Below are 20264 nucleotides of genomic sequence, written 5' to 3'. Positions count from 1 at the left end.
TGATCAAATCAAGCTCTTCTATATATATATATATATATATATAAAAGAATTACGTACAAAAATATATATTATTCTCACAATAAGACCAACAATGTTAAGAAAAGCTTAACAAACTGGTGATATGTGTGTGTGAGTGCTTTTTCTTCTTCTTTATTATTATATAAAAGTTATATGCAGAATTTAAGTACAATAAATTGGGAAATGTTTTTACTTCTTTTGTTCTAAAGTGCATCACGCTCTTGTTGGTTTTTAAGCTAAGACTGCAAAGCAAATAAGTACCACGTACTGTTCTGAAAAAAAGCACTATTTCACATTAATGGGATAAGTTGTCTTTATTATTATCTTTTTATCTTTCTGAATTACAAAACGACATATATAAGCATTTTTCATGAAAGGGAATTGCGAACAAGAAGTACACGTTAAAAACCACACAACTAAAAGTACTCTCCCACATGAAATACGTAATATCACTCGTGGTATTTTCTTTTTGTCATTTCCACGCAAACAAAGCTTCCAATCTTTGTGAAGCACCACACGAAACGAAGTTTCCTTTAATTATATATGTGTTAACGTTTCATTTCAAATTTTCAAACTTTCACCAAAATATATGCTTTTATATCTTTTAAAACTTAGAGCAAAGCTATAATAGTTAGAGCACCAATGGGTGCTGGAAAATAGTCCAAATATAAAAAATAAAAATAAAATAAAAAAAGCTGAAAGATTTAATATGACCTCCGCCATCTTCTTTATATATTTATGTATAATACATTTGTACTAAAACTAATAATTCCTACACTAAATATAGCTGAGCTTCAATCAATACTTTTTTTTTTATCTTTTATTCCTTTCTCTCTCCCATTAAGAAATTTTTTTATTATTTTTTTTTAATTTTATTCTTTAACTTTAACTATTAAGTAATAATTATAAATATAATATTTAAATGATGTAAAAGAAAATATAGAGAAGTTGATGTATGGTGTAATATAAAATTATGAGGTAAAATAAAAAAAAAGTAGAGTATTGATGAGGTATTTTGATGGATAGAGTAGAGTACTAATTGAGAGTGCTCTAGCTAAAATATAGCTCGGAACTCTTAAAATGTATTTTCATTGAATGAGCTAATACATCAATATTTTACCTCATAAATTAATAGTACATCTCCACATGTAGTTAAGCTTTAGAACTCCTTTAAAAATAATTTTTAATATTTTATTATTTTTAATTTGATTTGATTACTGATATATATAATTTATATTATAATTTACAATACCGAAAACTAGATTCAAATATGTTGTTGCACGCTTGATTAATTTTTTTTATACGCGTGGAAATCAACATGTTTGAACCTAGTTTTCGGTACTGTAAACTATTCGGAATTTTCTGAAAATTTGCAGGATGCTCTAAATAGCTACAATATACACGGTCATAAAAAAATCGTGCCGAAAACTATTCACGGGTCAAGCAACACTGAGAGCCCCACTGATAGGGCTTAAAGTGAAGCCACTATAGAAGAATTGTCTTATATATATATATATATATTTAAATAATCTATATTATAATAGTATTACAAGGTTTGAGAAAATATATAGGCAAATATTATAAATATAATGATATTATTAATAGATAAAGAAAATATCTAAAATTAATAAAATATATTAAAAATATAATATTTAAATAATATAGAGAAACTTGATGTATGGTGTAATATAAAAATTTAAAGTAAAATTGATAAAGTCGTAATTTCGTAAGTTATTTTAAAGAATAGAGTAGAATTTCCATTGAAAATACTGTTAGTTTCATAATATATTTTCATGCTTCTATAGCGTAATATCCATAGATAATTGTATAACCCCAAAGAAGGCTTCCCATTAACATAAAGATTCATCATAATTAGGTACTCTCAAGAGAGAGTATAATTAATACTTTATTCTAATAGTTAATCAATTTTAGTTTTTTTTCTTTAATATTAAAGCTTGGTGAGTGAATATAGCGAGTATCGTGGAAAAATATGTGTCACATAATTAATTGACCCGAAAGTACTCGAGTATTTGCTCTAATCTAAACAAATCCCTCGAAAAGTTGTGCTTATGATAAATTTTATTATAACCTTATATAATTATGATACATTAATTATTATGTATATAAATACATCTCATCATGCTCAAACAACTAAGAGGATAACTTTGTCGGGATATATATGCAGATTGTGTCGTTTTTAAATCATGGGTCCTTGAAGAGGATAAATATAAATATATATTTATCTATATACATAAAATACATTTTTAATTGATTAGGGTGAACTGTTTTGTTCCCTATCTACCATAAATATTATTCATATGATTGGTTCATACCACCATATTGGTTTCCACTGCACATGCACCATTGACCCTCCCAATGATTGATTTGAAGCTTACAATTTAAATTAATAATCACATTTTCTAAAAACTCAAATATATCACTATAATAAATTAATTATTATTGGTTAAATGTTAATTAATACACATACTAGACATCGAAGTGTGGCTTTTATTGATAAGCAAAAGACACAACAGCCTATACATATACAATATTAATGGGATGTACTATATGAAATGCTTAATAATAATGATAATAATAGTGAAATATTGAACCTAATATATACGAATAGGTGGAAATAATAATAACAACAATTACAGGTCGATTGAGTTTGGACCAGAAGGTCGAGTCAAAATCTGTGTCCCAATTAGGCACCTACTTTTTTGATACTGCATGCAAACAATGGCCTAACTAGGCTTATTTTTCTTCTTTGGTCCCAAAATAAAAGATAGAGTAGATGTGCTAAAAACCATGCACCACCAGAACAAGTGTACGTAATTAATAATATTGGAGATGATGAAATCAGATATATATATATATATATTCGGACATGAAATTTATATAAACACACATTACATATGGTGTGGTGACTATGTAGCCACACACATGATTATTATAAAAATTGATTAATAAATGAACGAGTGCTGGAAAAACTGACACATCGTGAAGAAGGTGAATTAAATTGGAGCAATAATAATTGGATAAGTATATATTAATGTAATCGCCAGCGCATGCAATTAATATTAACCGATTATATTGAAATTGAGAAGAGAGAATACGATGATGAAAGAAAAAGTGAGAGAGAAAATGGTGAGAAATAAAGTGAAGAGAGAAAAGTGATGAGAAAGAAAATGAGGATATAGTAGGTGAATGAAAGATAAAATAATGATATAATAAGTGATGAGAGAGAAAATTATGAAAGAGAAAATGAAGATAGAGAAAATAACGAGAGAGAAAGTGATGAGATAAAATATAAGGAAAGAGAAAATTAAAAGATCGAAAGTCATAATCATAGAGAAAGTAATGTGAGAAAAAATAAGAAGATAGAAACTATTGAAAGAGAAAATGATGCGAAATAATAACAAGTAAAAAAATGATGTAAGGAAAAAAAAATAAAGAAATGAAATTTAAGAACAATAGAATACAACTTCTATCGTTCTCAAAATTTTCAGTTTATGTAATTTTGCTTTTAAAAATGATTGAGAATATATTTATTTGGTACCCTGTGTTTTTGCAAAGTATCATTTTGGTACTCTTTGTTTTCAATAATGCTTATATAGTACTATGTATTTTAAAATCGTAAATATTTGGTAACCTAAACTCAGATTTGATAGATAAAATTTTGTCAATATGATCAAACTGTCATCAGTTATATGTAATTATGTAATTAAATTTAAATTTGTAACTTACATAATTGACAGCAGTTTGATTAAATTGACAAAATTTTATCTATTAAATCTGAATTTAGGGTACCAAATATGTACGATTTTAAAATACAAAGTACCATATAAACATTATTAAAAACAGATGGTACCAAAATGATATTTTGCAAAAACATAAAGTATCAAATAAGTAAATTCTCAAAATGATTTTATGAAAACAATGTGAAACAACCTTATTTGTTTTCAAAAACAATATTTAACTTTTAAAAACAAAAAACTATTTTTTTAATTAAGGAACCAGAGACCGTCCAAATTTCGATAAGCAAATTCTATGCTACTTCGAGCCAGTTATTAGTTTAATAGAACAGAGTTTCCATGCCATCTCTCTTTTGGACTATTCGTTTACTATTTTGTTATATATCCTAATTATTAAATTGGTATATAGATTTTACTATTATATATTGGTTCCCAAACATACACGTATATATGCATTTGAATTCAGTACAGGTGCACTGATTTAAAATATATATATATATAAGAGTACCAACTTAATTATTATTTAAGAAATTGCCCTTAATTATTTTTCTTATATATATATATATATATATATATATATAGGGAGAGATGGAAGTGGAAAGAACATGGAAATATGAACAGGCTGTACTAATTGGTGCAAGAACAAGAACAAGCACAAGGGTTCTGATTGTCATATCCAAATAAAATTATTAGAAAGAGAAACACAAAATATTTTGTGTACACATATATTTATGTGCATCCCCTTCTTTTCTTCTTATTATTTGTATTTTTATCAAATGTAGTTAGAAGAAATTAGAAGCTATAATTATTTATAATTACAGAAAGAATTAAAAATGGTCAACGTTTGCAAACTCATCATGATACAATAAACATTTCATATATATACATATGTATATTTAATAGTACACCATGTTCATGTGGGTCAAATACTAACATGTGATTTATATTCATTGTACTTACCACTGACTAGGAAACGAATGTCTACTAATAATATAATTAAAAATTTGCTCCCAAAATAAAAAATAAAAAAAACCCTTGTGATTCTTTTATATCTTGAGTTTGTGTGTCGAGTATTTGTTCATGCATTGTCAGTATATGTCGAATAAATTAATTACAATATATATATATTATGGATATATAACTATACACAGTTAATATTAATTATCAATAAACAAAATTACTTATCATGTTGTTGCCCTTCTTACATTTTTTACTACATATGCATACATATGCAGCTAATAAGTTGTTGGGCTCAAAATATTAAGCCAAAATATATATATATATTTTTTAGACAAGTGAAACAGAGCGTTTAGGTCCGAACAGACAAAATTTGCAATATGAAAGATGATAAATTCTCAGCTCAATTTGAGACGGAGGGAAAACAGTTCTATTTATACTCAAATGTTTACATGAAAACAGGAATATTCTAGAATACAATAACAAAGAGGTACAGCCTTGAATTTTAGGCAAAGGATCCCAAGAAAACAGAATATACACACCACCAATTTACAGAGAAAGAAAAACCAGTACTTTGTACCAGAAAACGGTTACAGGAGAGAGAAATAAATAAAATAGACCAAAAGGCACTTATGAGTCACCACAATTCCTTACAGTCCCCCTCAAACTGGGCGTGGGACAAGGAAAGACACCCAGTTTGTCAACTAGGAATTGAAAATGACTGTGAGATAAAGACTTAGTGAGACAGTCAGTAGTTTGGTCGAAGGAAGGTATGTATCTGATGTCTAACAACTTGTTCAGGACTTTATCTCGGACAAAATGAATGTTCAATTCAATGTGTTTCGTCCTTGCGTGATAAACAGGATTGGAAGCAAGAGCACTGGCTCCTAAGTTGTCACACCAGACAAAGGGTATTCGGGAAAGAGGAAACTCAATTTCTCTGAGCAGGGCTTGTATCCAACTGATTTATGTTGAAACTTGAGCAAGAACTCAGTATTCGGACTCGGTGCTTGAGCGGGAAACAACTCCTTGCTTCTTGGAGGACCAGGAAATGAGTGTATCACCTACGTAAACACAATATCCAGCTATTGATCGCCGATCATCGGGATTGCAAGCCCAATCAGCATCTGAGTAACCTGTTAAGTTCAGCTGATTGCAATGTTTAATATGAATTCCATAATGAGGCGTTCCTTTTAAATATCAAAGGATTTGTTTCGCAGCATTCCAGTGTGCAGAAGTGGGAGCCTTGAGTAACTGACTTAGCTTGTTGACTGCAAAACAGAGATCCGGCCTAGTGTGTGTCAAGTATTGCAGCCCTCCTATTAAGCTTCAATACTCAGTAGGATTTTGCATAGGCTCACCATCAGTAATGGATAGCAGTTTACCAACTGTCATTGGTGTTGGAACAGGTTTAACGTGATGCATCTTAGCTCTTAACAGTAGTTCCTCCACATATTTTGCCTGAGATAAGTACATGTCGGTTTCATCTCTATGGACTTCAATTCCTAGGAAGTAGTGCAGCAAGCCTAAGTCTTTTAAGGCAAAAATCTGATTCAGTCGAGTATTAAAATGTCGTAGTTTGTCAACATTGTTACCAGTGACAATAATGTCATCTACATAAATGAGAACTTAAATTACTTGGGTAGCTGTTTTGTAGAAAAATAGTGACGAATCTGCTCTAGAGTTCTTGAAATTCTAGCTGAGAAGTGTAGACTTCAGTTTCTCAAACCAAGCCCTTGGTGCTTGTTTGAGTCCATAGAGTGATTTTTCAAGCTTGCATACATGCTCCGGTTTATCTTTGTCTTCAAAGCCGACTGGTTGTCGCATAAAGACTTCCTCATCTAGATGCCCATTTAGGAAGGCGTTATTGATGTCCAATTGTCTGACTTCCCATCCTTTAGCCACAGCAATGCTTAAAACAACCCTCATTGTACAAGCTTTAACAACTGGGCTGTATGTTTCCCCAAAATCCACTCCAGGTCTTTGATTAAAACCTTTGGCGACTAATCACGCTTTGTACCGCTGAAGTTTGCCATTCGAATTCTTTTTTATCTTAAACACCCATTTGTTTCCCACAATATTCATGCTTGCATCTCTGGGAACAAGTTTCCAGGTCTTATTTTCCATCAAGGCAGTGTACTCTTCTAGCATAGCCTTTTTCCACTCAGGATGTTCCAATGCTTCTATTACTGAATTTGGCTCCTCAGTTATAAGGTCCCATTTAGATTGTCCAACATAAACTTTGGGCTTGAATATTTCGGCTTTGGCCCTTATTATCATGGGATGTGTGTTTTTTGCTCTATCTTCTGGTTGTTGATGAAGAATGGATGATGAGATAGTGTCTTCATTTATTGAGGCATTTTGATCAACCTGAACTGAGCAGGAGGTTACATCAATATCAGCTTCAGTAAGTATTTGGTCAGAATGTATTACCTCTTGTGTGTGTTCTTGATCTTGAACAGGATCCAATTCGGGTGATGCTTCTAGAGTACTAGAGCATGTGTTTTGGTTACATAGGGGACCTGCATTGCCAGAAAAAGGATTAGAAGAATTGAGTTTGGTATTTATGACAGCAGACCAGGTGGGAACGTAAACATGTACTGGCTGTTCTGGTTTGTGAGTGTTTAGGAAACTAGTTTGGAATGGATATTCATTCTCATTGAATATAACATTCCGAGAAATATATATTCTACCCGTGCAGCTCAAACATTTATAATCCTTGTGATGCTCACTGTATCCCAAGTTAACACATTGGGTGAATGAAACTGAAATTTATGAGTTTGGTAGGGTCGGAGACACGGAAAGCAGGCTACACCAAATACTTTTAGAAATTTATAGTCTGGTTGTCGATAATAGATCAATTCAAAAGGAGTTTTGTTGTTTAGGACAGGGGTTGGCAACCTATTGATAATAAATACTGAGGTGTGAAAAGCGTCCCACCAGTATTTGTATGGCATTCCAGCTTGAGCTAGAAGTGTTAGCCCCATTTCAACAATGCGACAATGCTTGCACTCAGCTCGACCATTTTGAGCTGAGGTGTGTGGACATAAATGTTGGAAATCAATTTCATTTTGAGCAACTACCTTGGCAAAAGCTTGGAATTCTCCTCCCCAATCGGTTCTGAGTTTCTTAATTTTGGTATTAAATTGGTTTTCAACTAATGACTTGAACTGAATAAAGGCTTCAACAGCCTCTGACTTAGCTTTGAGAGGGTAGATCCACGTGAACCTACTAAAATCATCCACTAAGTGGACATAAAACCAGTAGTTGTAATTAGACATTATGGGGGCAGGGCCCCAAACATCGGTGTGAACGAGTTCAAGTATATTTTTTGCTCTAGTGTTACTGAGTTGATAGGGTAAGGAATGGGATTTTCCAAGTTGGCAAGCATCACAAAATTCTTTTTCATTACTTGAAGTTTTTACATTCAGCCGACTCAAAACATGACTCAAGACTCGATTGGAGGGATTGCCTAATCTCCTATGCCATTTCTCCTTGATTGACACTAAAGACTTTGGGGTATGTGATACACTTGATTTGGATAAAACAGAAACACCAGTAAAGACACTAGGATGACTCCTATAGCCGCAGCTTAAAGATGACTGGACATGGGGAAAGCTGAACTGATATAATCCATCTTTACGTTTGCCTTGAAGCATCACCCTCCTTGTCACCTTGTCCTTCACAAAACAAAACACTGAATCAAATTCAACAACAACATTATTGTATTGGTCAGTTTCGAAATACTTATGAGATCTTTAGTAATCTCAGGCACATGCAACATTTCTTTTAAAACAATTGGTATATCATTCATGGTTTGTAGAGATCCAGTACCAATATGAGAGATGCTTAGTTTTTCTCCATTCCCAACAATGAGACTCTCCTTACCATTATACTCAACTTTCTCCTTCATATTGCTAGTTCCTGCTGTTATGTGGTTGCTGGCACCACTATCAACATATCAGGCATCATTTTCAATCATTTCAGGTGTGGCAATGAAGGCAGCAGCACTTGGTGAGCTTTTAGTATGACTGTTGTTTCTTGCTGGTATATGTAGGCTTCATCGTACCTGTTGTAGCAGTATGCTGCTGAGTGACCAGCTCTTCCGCACACCTGGCAAGTAAGCATAGGAGCACTGAACCTTCCTCCACGGCCACGATTTCGACCCCGAAGATTTGGTTGGTTTCCTCCGTAACCACCTGCCATTGACTATCCAGGTCCGCGACCTCCTCCATTATTGGATGTTTTTTTTGCTTGATTGGCAGTAGCTGAGCCAAGACCACTGAGTAATTTGTTGTTTCCGGAGATTGCATTTAACCTCTCTATTTTGCTTTCAAAACTTAGTAACAAGTCTTGCAATTCTTGCCAAGAAGTTGAGAACCTTGCTTCCACAATCAGAATGAGAGGTAAATATTCTGCATCTAAACCACTAAGAACATTAGCAATCAATTGAGATTCAGGGTAAGGGTCACCTACAAGGGCCAAAACATCTGCCCAATTTCTTTTCTGTCGCAGGTACTCGATCATAGAGTAAGACCCTTTCCTTGGTGTCTGGATTTTTATTCGATACTCATCCATTTTGGCCTTGGAATGAGCTCTGTAAAGTCCTCCAAGTGCGCGCCAAAGAGCTGCAGAGGAATCAAAACCCATAACATCTGTAGCTATGCCTTCTGCCATAGACCCATACAGACATCCAAGGAGAAGTTGGTCATTCACGATCCATTGTTCCAAACCTGGGTTGATTCGAAAACCTGTTTCTATCGTGGCATCAGGAATGAGTGGTTCAGGGCGTGGTTTAGTTCCAAGTAGATACCCTTCCAATCGATGACCATGAGTTATCGCCGACACCATTGTCTTCCAGAGGTTGAAGTTGTTTCTGTCGAGCTTGAGAGCGAATGGCTGGTTCAAGGTGCTACCAAACTGGGGAACCACCACGTTGGGCAGTGGAGGTGCTGGCACAGGAGTAGGAGCAACCACACGAGTTGTTGATCCTTCTTGCGGAGCTGAGGAGGACTGGTTATCACCATGGATACCAGTTGGACCTTCGGGGGACATTGACTGTTCTGTAGGAGTAGCCATAGACACTCGCCTAGCAGTGCTCTGATACCAAGACAAAATTTGCAATATGAAAGAAGATAAATTCTCAGCTCAATTTGAGACTGAGGGAAAACTGTTCTATTTATACTCAAATTTTTACATGAAAGTAGGAATATTCTAGAATACAATAACAGAAAGGTACCGCCTTGAATTTTAGGCAAAGGATCCCAAGAAAACAGAATATACACACCACCAATTTACAGAGAAAGAAAAACCAGTACTTTGTACCAGAAAACGGTTACAGGAGAGAGAGATAAATAAAATGGACCAAAAGGCACCTATGAGTCACCACAATTCCTTACACGAACAGAAAAGTTGCGGTCAGAAGTCACGGATCAAAGGAGAGCTCTGCCTCTGTTCTCTGCAAAACAGGAGAGTCCATAAACATTCGGGCGGAAAATTCGGTTATTCTAGTAACCAATTAGGAAGTAGATTGAACAACTAACTCCTTAGTATTTTTGTCCTATAAATATCATTTTGCTAGAAAAATAACGAGAGACTGACTTAAGCATCAGAGTGTCTTTCTTGCAGGTACACCCAGACAATTCGATGATCACCTGAGCCTCCCACATTGCCGGAAAGAGATCAGAGAATCATCGTTCGTCACCAAGTACCTTCCAAAATAAAAAGAACGAAATTGTTGCATCAACATAAGTATATGTATATTCACTAGTCACAGCACATTGTGTGACTAAAAGCTCCTGAAAATATAAAGAAGGTAGTATTTAAATGTAAAAATGTGATTTAGTGTAACTAAACATACTGCTTTTGCCAAAACAATTTATCTAAAGTTTTATCAATAATAAACGCTTGATCAGTATAACGTAAATAAACTATGTTTTGATGTTACTTGTACTCACAATTTTTGTCTGTGATGACTTTGTCACTAAATGACGAAATTTTGTTTCAATGATTCGTATGAATTTTTTGGTATTATATAGTTCATATCACGTGATAAACAGAAGAATAGACTCGTAATTAAATGAGATTGATTCAGTTAGAATCTCAATATATATTGGATCTCCAAAGTTGCTAGTTGGTACTTATTTGGTACATGCCAAAATACATGTTGTGAAGCAGAAGGAATAGTAGTATAGTACGTAGTGCCAAAGGAGGAAGAGAAGTTAAAAAACTTTCTGATAACCTTTGAATATGAAGCTTCTAAGGGAAAAAATAATAATTACAGCACCCATTATGTTGTAATTAGAGAGTAATTAGTCGACATTATGTTATAATTATTTAGTAATTTTCTTACACGATCAATATATAAATTAATACTGGTTTTATTAGAAAAGAAAAATGAAACTAATAAATTAGATTGCATATCTTGTAAATATAATGTACAATACATTTTTAATAATTATATGTACCAAACACATGCAAAATTCCTTTTTCAAAAAAATAAAATGAAATAAAACACACGCTCACACATGCAAAATTATAAACCACTTAATGAAAACGGTTGTGAATTAAGAAGAATATTAATGGTGTCTGAAGAAGTAGTTGAATTTATAACATGCATGTGTGGTGAGACATTTTTAATGAAATTAAATTAATTAATGGTGCAAAGTAATTAATATGGGATAAACGTGCATGATTATGAAAATAATTAATGCACAGAAAATTTACAAATATGTATAATAAGAACAATTCCACATGATAGCACGCTTGAAATTTATCCCCACACATTCACATCAAATGTATCTGACACGTGTTAAGATTTGCCACAAGACAAAAAATTCAATTTGTTTTTTTGTGACTCTTTTTCTTTTTAACTCTTCTTCATTCTCCATGTATACTCATATCTTCTTCTACAGTATTCCCCTGGCATAGCAAAATTATATATTTAAAGATGTTTGATTTTTCTTTAAAAAATCAATTAGACAATCTAGATTTATATACGAATTATTTAAGATCTAAAAAGATTAATGTCAAAAAAAAGATTTTTTCATAAATATGGCTTTTTAGCTATTAATATGCAAAAATATGGTAATTAAACTTTTCTTAGTTTGTATGGACAAATTTAATTAAAAAAAATTCGATTATGAGAAAAAAAAAATGGCATAATAATGATTTTTTACAAAAATATGGCATAATAATGATTTTTTTACAAAAATATGGGGAAAAATCCCATAAAAGGGAATACAAGTTTTAAAAAGACATAAAATAATACTTGTAAAAAAAAAAAGCTATATTTTTTAAAACTTTATTAAAAAACCCATATAAAATATAATTTTCACAAAAAAAATCTACATATGCAAAATCTATCACTTTTATATTATCTCTTTCTGTGCCTTAACTTATGGGTATTTTAGGGGAATTTATTTATTTGGTACTTTATGTTTTTGCAAAGTATCATTTTGGTACTTTCTGTTTTCAATAATGCTCATATGGTACTATGTATTTTAAAATTATACATATTTGATACACTAGACTCAGATTTGATAAATAAAATTTTGTCAATATGATCAAACTGTCATCAGTTATATGTAATTAAGTAATTAAATTTAAATTTTGAACTTACTTAATTGACAGTAGTTTGATTAAATTGGTAAAATTTTATTAATTAAATTTGAGTTTAGGGTACCAAATATGTACGATTTTAAAATACAGGATACTATATGAGCATTATTGAAAACAGAGGTACCAAAATGATACTTTGCAAAAACGCAGGGTAGCAAATAGTTGCCTACCAGTATTTGAGATCGATTTTGTTACCTCTTAAATTCACTTTTTCAGATTCAATTTTGGATTGTTTATGTAGGTCGAAATCGAAAACCTTAAAAGAATACTAGAGAAATGTTGATGAATATAGCTTTTATGTTGAGTATGAGTTTGATGGATTTGGCTGGCTTAACCGGAGTATCTTATTGTTAGTTATGTTATTGTGTTGATATTATATTAAGAAAAATTATGGTCGTTTCATTCATTTCTAATATAATGTTATAGTTACATTTTTTGTTGTAATGGTTTCTAACCCATCCAAAACTTTCATATACTTCTTGCTTTATATAGATATCCCTCCCACTTTTTGGGATAGTAGTTATGGGTGTACATGAGTTGGGCTTTTCAAGTTTGAGATTTTGGGATCTAGATTTGTCAAAGTTTGAGTTAGAGGAATGTATATCATCGAAACCTCTACGAAAAGCCTTTGAATTTGGATATGAAATAGAGTTGGTCGAGTTCAGGTAAAAATCCAAAAATTCCCACACTATACCAATATCATATTCAAAATCCAAAAACCACATAACCCACCGAAAATAAATAACCAAACTCAAACTTGTTGATTGAAATTTTTGTCAACTAATATAATAATAATTACGGAGTTTTTTTGTACGTAAATATCAAAGGAAATATTGGGATAAACAAGAGAATAAATGCGGATAATAAATTAAAGAGACAAAAATTTATAGTGGTTCGGCCTTTAATGAGATCTACATCCATTGTAGTCAATATTATTGAGACTTTGTTTATGAACACACTTCAAAAAATTTATGTTATTGAGGTAGTTGAGATTTGTATACACTAAGTAATTGCTTTGAGCAACATGACCCCAATCGAACCCAACCGTTCGAGACCCCAGCTCCGCCCGAGCCCCACCATCCGAACCCAGCTCCAACCGTTTGAGACCCCAACTGTTCGAGACTCCAGCTTCACCCGAGCCCCACCCATCCAAGACACCATCTCCATTCGGTAGCCCCATTTGAGCATGGGCCCAGGTGCGACACCACCATCTCCACAGCGAACCACCTCCAGCTACGGTCGTGGTGTCAATGCGCACCAAGATCCAAAACGACGGGGCGAAGGAGAAAGGTGGTTCGTGTTCGAAGGTGATGCAAGGAGGTGGCTTAGACACAAACCCATTCGGCATAAAGGCAGACGACGGCTAGGGTTCTTGGTGAGGGAAGAGAAGAAGATGGGAGAGAGAGAAACGAGGTGGATTTGATTTTTTTTCTATCTTCAGGTCTGTGGTAACTGGTTACCTTCCTGTTCTTTATGTGTATATTTATGGGGGTAATTGGTTACCTTTACATTCTGATGTGTGTATATTTCTGGGTTCTTTATGGTAACTGGTCACTTATGTTACTAAAATCATAATTACTTCTTCTTCCTTTTTAAATGAAGTATTCTTCCTATTTTTCCTTCAAATTTGATGTTTCTTTTAAAGGAGTATTCTTCCTTTTTCAAATTTAATATAAGTAACTCGTCACCCTTATTATGGTAACTGGTTACCCCTCTTATGACAAAAGGTTACTCCTCTCATGGTACTGATTACCCCTCCCGGTACATGTTATTTAACCTAATTCTATGATTTTCTTTTACATAACTGTCAAATATCAATTAAGTAACTGGTTACCTTACCCAGGATTTGAAAAAGAAACGTACAATCTAAAAAAATGGAAAAAATGTTTATAATAAATAAAAAACACAATTCATATTACAAAAACAAATTGCTAAACAACCAACGAAAAATTTAATATAAAATTACTTATATAAAAAAATAAACAAACTAAAAAAATAATAAGCAAATGACAGACATACCCATCCAAATTAATAAAACTTGATTAAGAGTAAAACTATGACATAAATCAACTTTTATACAAAAATATGGAAAAATAAACCCATAAAAAGTAAAAATTCTGGAAAAAGTCATAGATTTTTTTTATAAACCACATTTTTGCACACTCTATTGAAAATCTCATATAAAATGTAATTTTCTCATCTTTTAATATAAAAAAATTGGACCTTCTAATTTAGGGGTCTAGGCAAAGGCTTGGTTCGCCTATGTCTAGAGTATGTGGTGAGTAAGGTTGAGTATATATATCATCAATAAACCTAAGAGAGGTTTACATAAATATGATAAAAATAAATACAGTTTCTATAATTATGGGAAAAAATTAATTATGCAAAATATGATAAGTTTTGAAGAAAAAAAATTTAAAATATGATAATTCTATAGATTACCATAATCATAAAGAGACAAAACTCTCTCTCACTCTCTCATTTTTCTCCCTCACGATATTTCTCTCTCTTTTCTCTTTTCTTACTAAAAAAATCAAAATTATTTTATAGTTGTAACTCATTTGATAATGGTACAACACCACTTAAAAAATAAAACTGATTTTTATTGTTATAATCACACCATACATCACTCAAAAATTAACAATGACACAGGATTACTATCACAAAAAAAAAAATTATTTTGATAGTGGTAACCAGTTATTGCGGATAAAATGTTGATTGAAGAAAATAATAAGAAATGATAATAAAAAGTATGGTGATGAAGGTATCAGATTTTTTTCTTCAAAGAATTATGTAAAAAAAATATTTTATAAAATATAAATGATAAAAAATAATACAAATAGATAAAAATTATAAAAGTAATCTCAAAACTAACTACTAAAAATGTAAAAGAAAAATATAACATAAAAAACTGCCATATTTTTCAAAATTTAAAAAAAAAATCTTATATTTAGTGTAATTTCACCTAAACCTAAACTTATTCTTCATGACAAGAGCCATGGAGATAACACCGACTCCCAAGAATTATAAATTTTGATTTTGATGATCAAAGGATGAGAAACCATGTTTACCCCAGGATGATTGCTATTGCTGAGAAAGTAAGCATGATTAGAATCTTCAATGGGAGCACGAGGAGAAGCATCCATTGAAGCAAATTTATTGTTGTTGCCACCGTTGTTTGGCTTTATAGTAATTTAGCTATTGATAAACCACACTACCTACCTAGATCATCAACATAATAAAATCTACCCCAAAAAAATAAAAATAAACAATCAACGGAGTCCCTAAATTCATCTTAATTTCAGCTTGCCAAAGATCTCAAAAAGAACCTTTACATTTTTACACAATGCCCAATTGTGTACATATTGCATCATCATCATCATCATCATCTTCATCATCTTCTTCTTTAACAATTATCTCTTGAAATCTAATTTCGTATGAAATATTATCAATATATTAAAAGTTATATATAAACAAATTATTAAAAAAAAACAAGTATATCAATAATTCTTGTAGGAACGAACTTTATTTTTATTATTATTATTATTTGCTTACGATTGTGCCACTTGCGTACTGAAATGACTTGTTATACTTAAGTTAGTTGTTTGAATTAACTTTGTAAGAAATTCCACTTTATTATGTACGTAGTTGGACTGGCTTTGTTAATGAAATTTGCTTATTATTTTTTTTTTTTTAAATTAGTAAATCATTTAAACATTTTTTAGGATTTTGGTTAAATAATATTTGTATATAAAAACTCAAGTTTTATCTAAACCGCATTATTTAAATTTCTAACTGAAATTCCGTATTTTATACCTAAAGTGATTAAATATAAATAATTTGTAAAATGTGGAATATATAATACGTTGTTTAAACATATTAATGTTTTGTTACCACATTTGTGCAAATTGTCAAAACAGAAATAGAAAGCAAGTAAAAATCGACACAAGCGAATTTTACGGCACTACAACAAAAATGGTCATTTGCGTCAGTTTATAACTGCCACAATTGAGTTTTTGCATCAGTTTTATATGTGACGCGAAATTCTATGACGCAAACCAGACTGACATTTGCGTCAGTGGGGCAGTGTCACAAATCTGGCATTTATGGCAGTACCCCACTGAAATATAGTCAATTTATAAAAATAAAAATTCACAAAAATTCAATTTAAATCATAAAAATTAATAAAATTGCACTTACTTGTGGTAATTGAGCAATATGAGTTCTTGAATTAGAAAACTCCAAAAAACTAAGAAAGTTTATGGGTTTTCAACAATAATCTTCAAAAATGCAAAATCTATACAAAATATTAAAAAAACTATGTATAAGGTACATAAATATATATACATCATTATTTTTATATTAAAATTGAAAAAAAAAATGAAAAAAGCTTACCAAAATGAGGGAAAACCGAATGGGGTGCCGCTGGTTCTCTCCATTTTTTCTCTGAAAGTTTTTAGGTTAATGTGGCTCTGTCGAGGATGAAATGGGGCTTAATTTACTGAACGGATCATTTGCGTCAGTGGCCCACTAACGCAAACGGTCCCGTTAACAGCGCAGTGGCTCACTAAAGCAAACGGCCCCGTTCAACGCCGTTAGTGTGTGTTATGACACAATTGCCCCCGCATTTGTGGCAGTGCCCAACTGCCACAAATGCTAATTCTTGGTCAACAGTGTCAGTCAACTGCGTTGACTTACGCATTTTGACTGACACAATTATTTTTTTTTGTAGTAGTGCGTGTTTCAGAAATCCTTTCGGATAACCTACATCCACGGGGTCACACCCAGAAAATAAACCAATTAGTAAATAACAATATTGTACAAAAACGTTGACTTAAACAATGTAAGACTCCCTCTTAAACTATTGTCGCAATCTTGTTGTACTTTTCTTTACAAATCTGATTTTGTTTAAATGTTGATTCTCTTGAACTCCCTTCAAAGAATAACGAGTGCTCTCTTCCTCCTGAAGAGAGTCTTGAAGAAATCTTCTCCTGAAGATCACAAGAACGAAAACCTGTTACAAAGAACAAGAAGTATACACGAAACAAAGGTGCACATGGCACAATACCAAGGACTAAGGTGAACAGCTTAGTCTTTACAAAAACAACAAAAAATACTCTCTAAAGAATTCAAAATATATTATCAATTTTTATAAGATAAGAGAGACAAGTTTTCAAGAGCTCTAGCTATCTATTTATAGTTGATTGTACGTTCAGAATAGGCTCTCTTGCAATCTTGAGCAATAAAGCAATGATTTACGAATTTCTTTATAAGGAAATAATTTGTCAGTCTGTCTGATTTTGTCTTGACATATTGAGCATCCGACAAGGTAATTTCTATACCTGTGCAGATTTAAGTCCAGATTCATTTGAAAAAATAAATCACAATCAGATCAATTATTATCCTGAAAATATGTGATTGAATCTACACGAAATCATCATATAAGACCATATCTTCAAGGATTTTAAATACCATATTAAGAATCCTTTTATATAGATATAAGAGTTAAAACTTGACAACTCAATAATGAGTCATACACATTTTTTACAACACATAAAATCCAGTCTTAATTCATAGAAATCATGAGAAAATAAAGGGTAAATACTCATTTGGTACCTTGTGTTTTATCGAAATACAGACTTGGTACCCTATGTTTTCAATAATGTTCATCTGGTACCATGTAATTTTAAATCGTACATATTTGATACCCTAGACTCAAATTTGATCAATAACATTTTCTCAATATGACCAAACTGCCATCAATTATATGAGTTTTGTATTCAAATTTAATTACTTAATTACATATAATTGAGAACAGTTTGGGCCTATTAAGAAAATTTTATTGATCAAATTTGATTTTAGGGTATCAAATATGTACAATTTCAAATTACAGAGTACCAGATAAGCATTGTTGAAAATATAGGGTATCAAGTCTTTATTTCAATAAAAACATAAGGTACAAAATGGTTGTTTACTCGAAAATAAAATATATGGTCTAGAAAAAATATTTGTCAAACAAGATCCTAACAATCTCCCCATTTTGGCATTTTTATAAACAAAGGACATATATTTTATTTTGCTAAAAAGATCCCTGCAAGAAACAGTTAGATGTGCAAACTCCCCCTGCAAACAACATCTAACTCAAAACAAATCATTTAACAAGGCATATCTGAAATGCCAAGACATCCAAAATTCAAACATGGCAAATATCCAAAACATAACCAACAACTAGCTACTCCCCATCTTTGTCTATCAAGAGGTGCAAAAGACATAAAGAGAAGAAACAACATACACAATTTGTTGTTATTTATTTGAGACAAAAAATAAAAAGAAACGTAAACTTTCGTGGCGGTGGTACTATGGTGCCAAAGAGACGACCAGAGAGTTGTTCCAAAGTGAACTGCTGTGTAATGCCCCAGATTCCCTAATGCGGTTTAATGGCTGGATTAGTAGGCCGGGAAGGCCATAACTGTTTAATTATGCCATTAAATGATAATATGCATGTTTATGTGAATTATATTATAATATGATTAAATGCATGCATGTGGGTCCACATTTCATGACAGGGGTGTTTCGGTAATTTAGCCCGTTGAGGGTGTAATTGTATATTTGTATGCATGTCGGTGACATATTGTTGAGACCACATTATATTGTGGGTTTGTTCGAGCTATTCGGCGTGAGACGATCTTGAAATATTAATTAGCGGTCTAGTCATAACAGGTTTAAGTTCGGGACTCGGGATGAGTCTCGGGGTGATTTTAATGTTTAGAGCGTTGTCGAGAACTAAAGGGTAACGTGATATGAATTATTGGTGTTTAAGAATATCGAGAATAGCGGGAATTTGAGAGCGTTAATTATGATTAACGAGATAGGTGGGAAATACCAATTTTGCCCTTGGGAGCCTTTAGAAATCCTTAATTGACCTAGGGGTATTTTGGTCTTTTCACCCCTAGGATAGATATAAGCCATTAAGGTTGTAGAAAGAAGTAGAAAAACAGAGTAACTTCAAGAGCTTCTCCCGCACCTTTTCTCCTTCTGATTTATTTGTGATTTTTGAGCCATTTTTGAGGATTCAAGCTTGGGAAGTAAGTCTTGTGAGCTTGGGAGTGTGTTCCACCATTGAAGAGCATCATAAGCTGAGCTTGAGATAAGTTTCTAGCGATTAAAATCCCTGCTTTGCTCTGTTTTAGTTCTGGTTTTCAGCTGAGATTTCTAGGTTGGATGCTTGGTTTTGTTGGGAGTTTTGGCTAGGGTTCTTGTGGTTGTGATGCTTGGGGTATGTGAGGATGTTTTTTGGGTTCATTTGGAAACAAAAATGGGATTTGGAAGCATTGGAATCAGGTTGGAATTGAAGGAGTCGAAGAAAGAGGTTTCAGGGGAGAACTGTTCTGGGGGTAGCGCTACAGCGCCCATCAGAGGGCGTTATAGCGCTACACAGGATTTATGTGGGCGGTTTGGGGGTTCTGAGTATAACGCTGGGGCGCTAGTAGGGGTGGCAATTTGGGTCACGACACGACACGATTAAGGTAAACACGAACACGACACGTTTAATAATCATGTCGTGTTCGTGTTTGAGTTTTTGACACATTTAATAATCGTGTCGTGTTCGTGTTTACCTTAATCATGTCGTGTCATAATCGTGTTGACCCGTTTAATAATCGTGTCGTGTCATAATCGTGTCAGACACGATAACACGAATCATTTACATAGGTTTTATGATTTTTTTCATATATTTATGATTAATCGTGTCATTATCGTGTTCGTGTCGTGTTGACCCGTTTAATAATCGTGTCGTGTTCGTATTTTTGGCACGTTTAATAATCGTGTCGTGTTTGTGTTTACCTAATCGTGTTGTTGTGTCATAATCGTGTCGACACGAATCTGACACGTTTACACGAATTGCCAGCCCTAGGC

Source organism: Humulus lupulus, chromosome 8, assembly GCF_963169125.1.
Source record: "Humulus lupulus chromosome 8, drHumLupu1.1, whole genome shotgun sequence".
NCBI classification, from domain to species: domain Eukaryota; kingdom Viridiplantae; phylum Streptophyta; class Magnoliopsida; order Rosales; family Cannabaceae; genus Humulus; species Humulus lupulus.
This window is presented reverse-complemented; position numbering follows the sequence as displayed.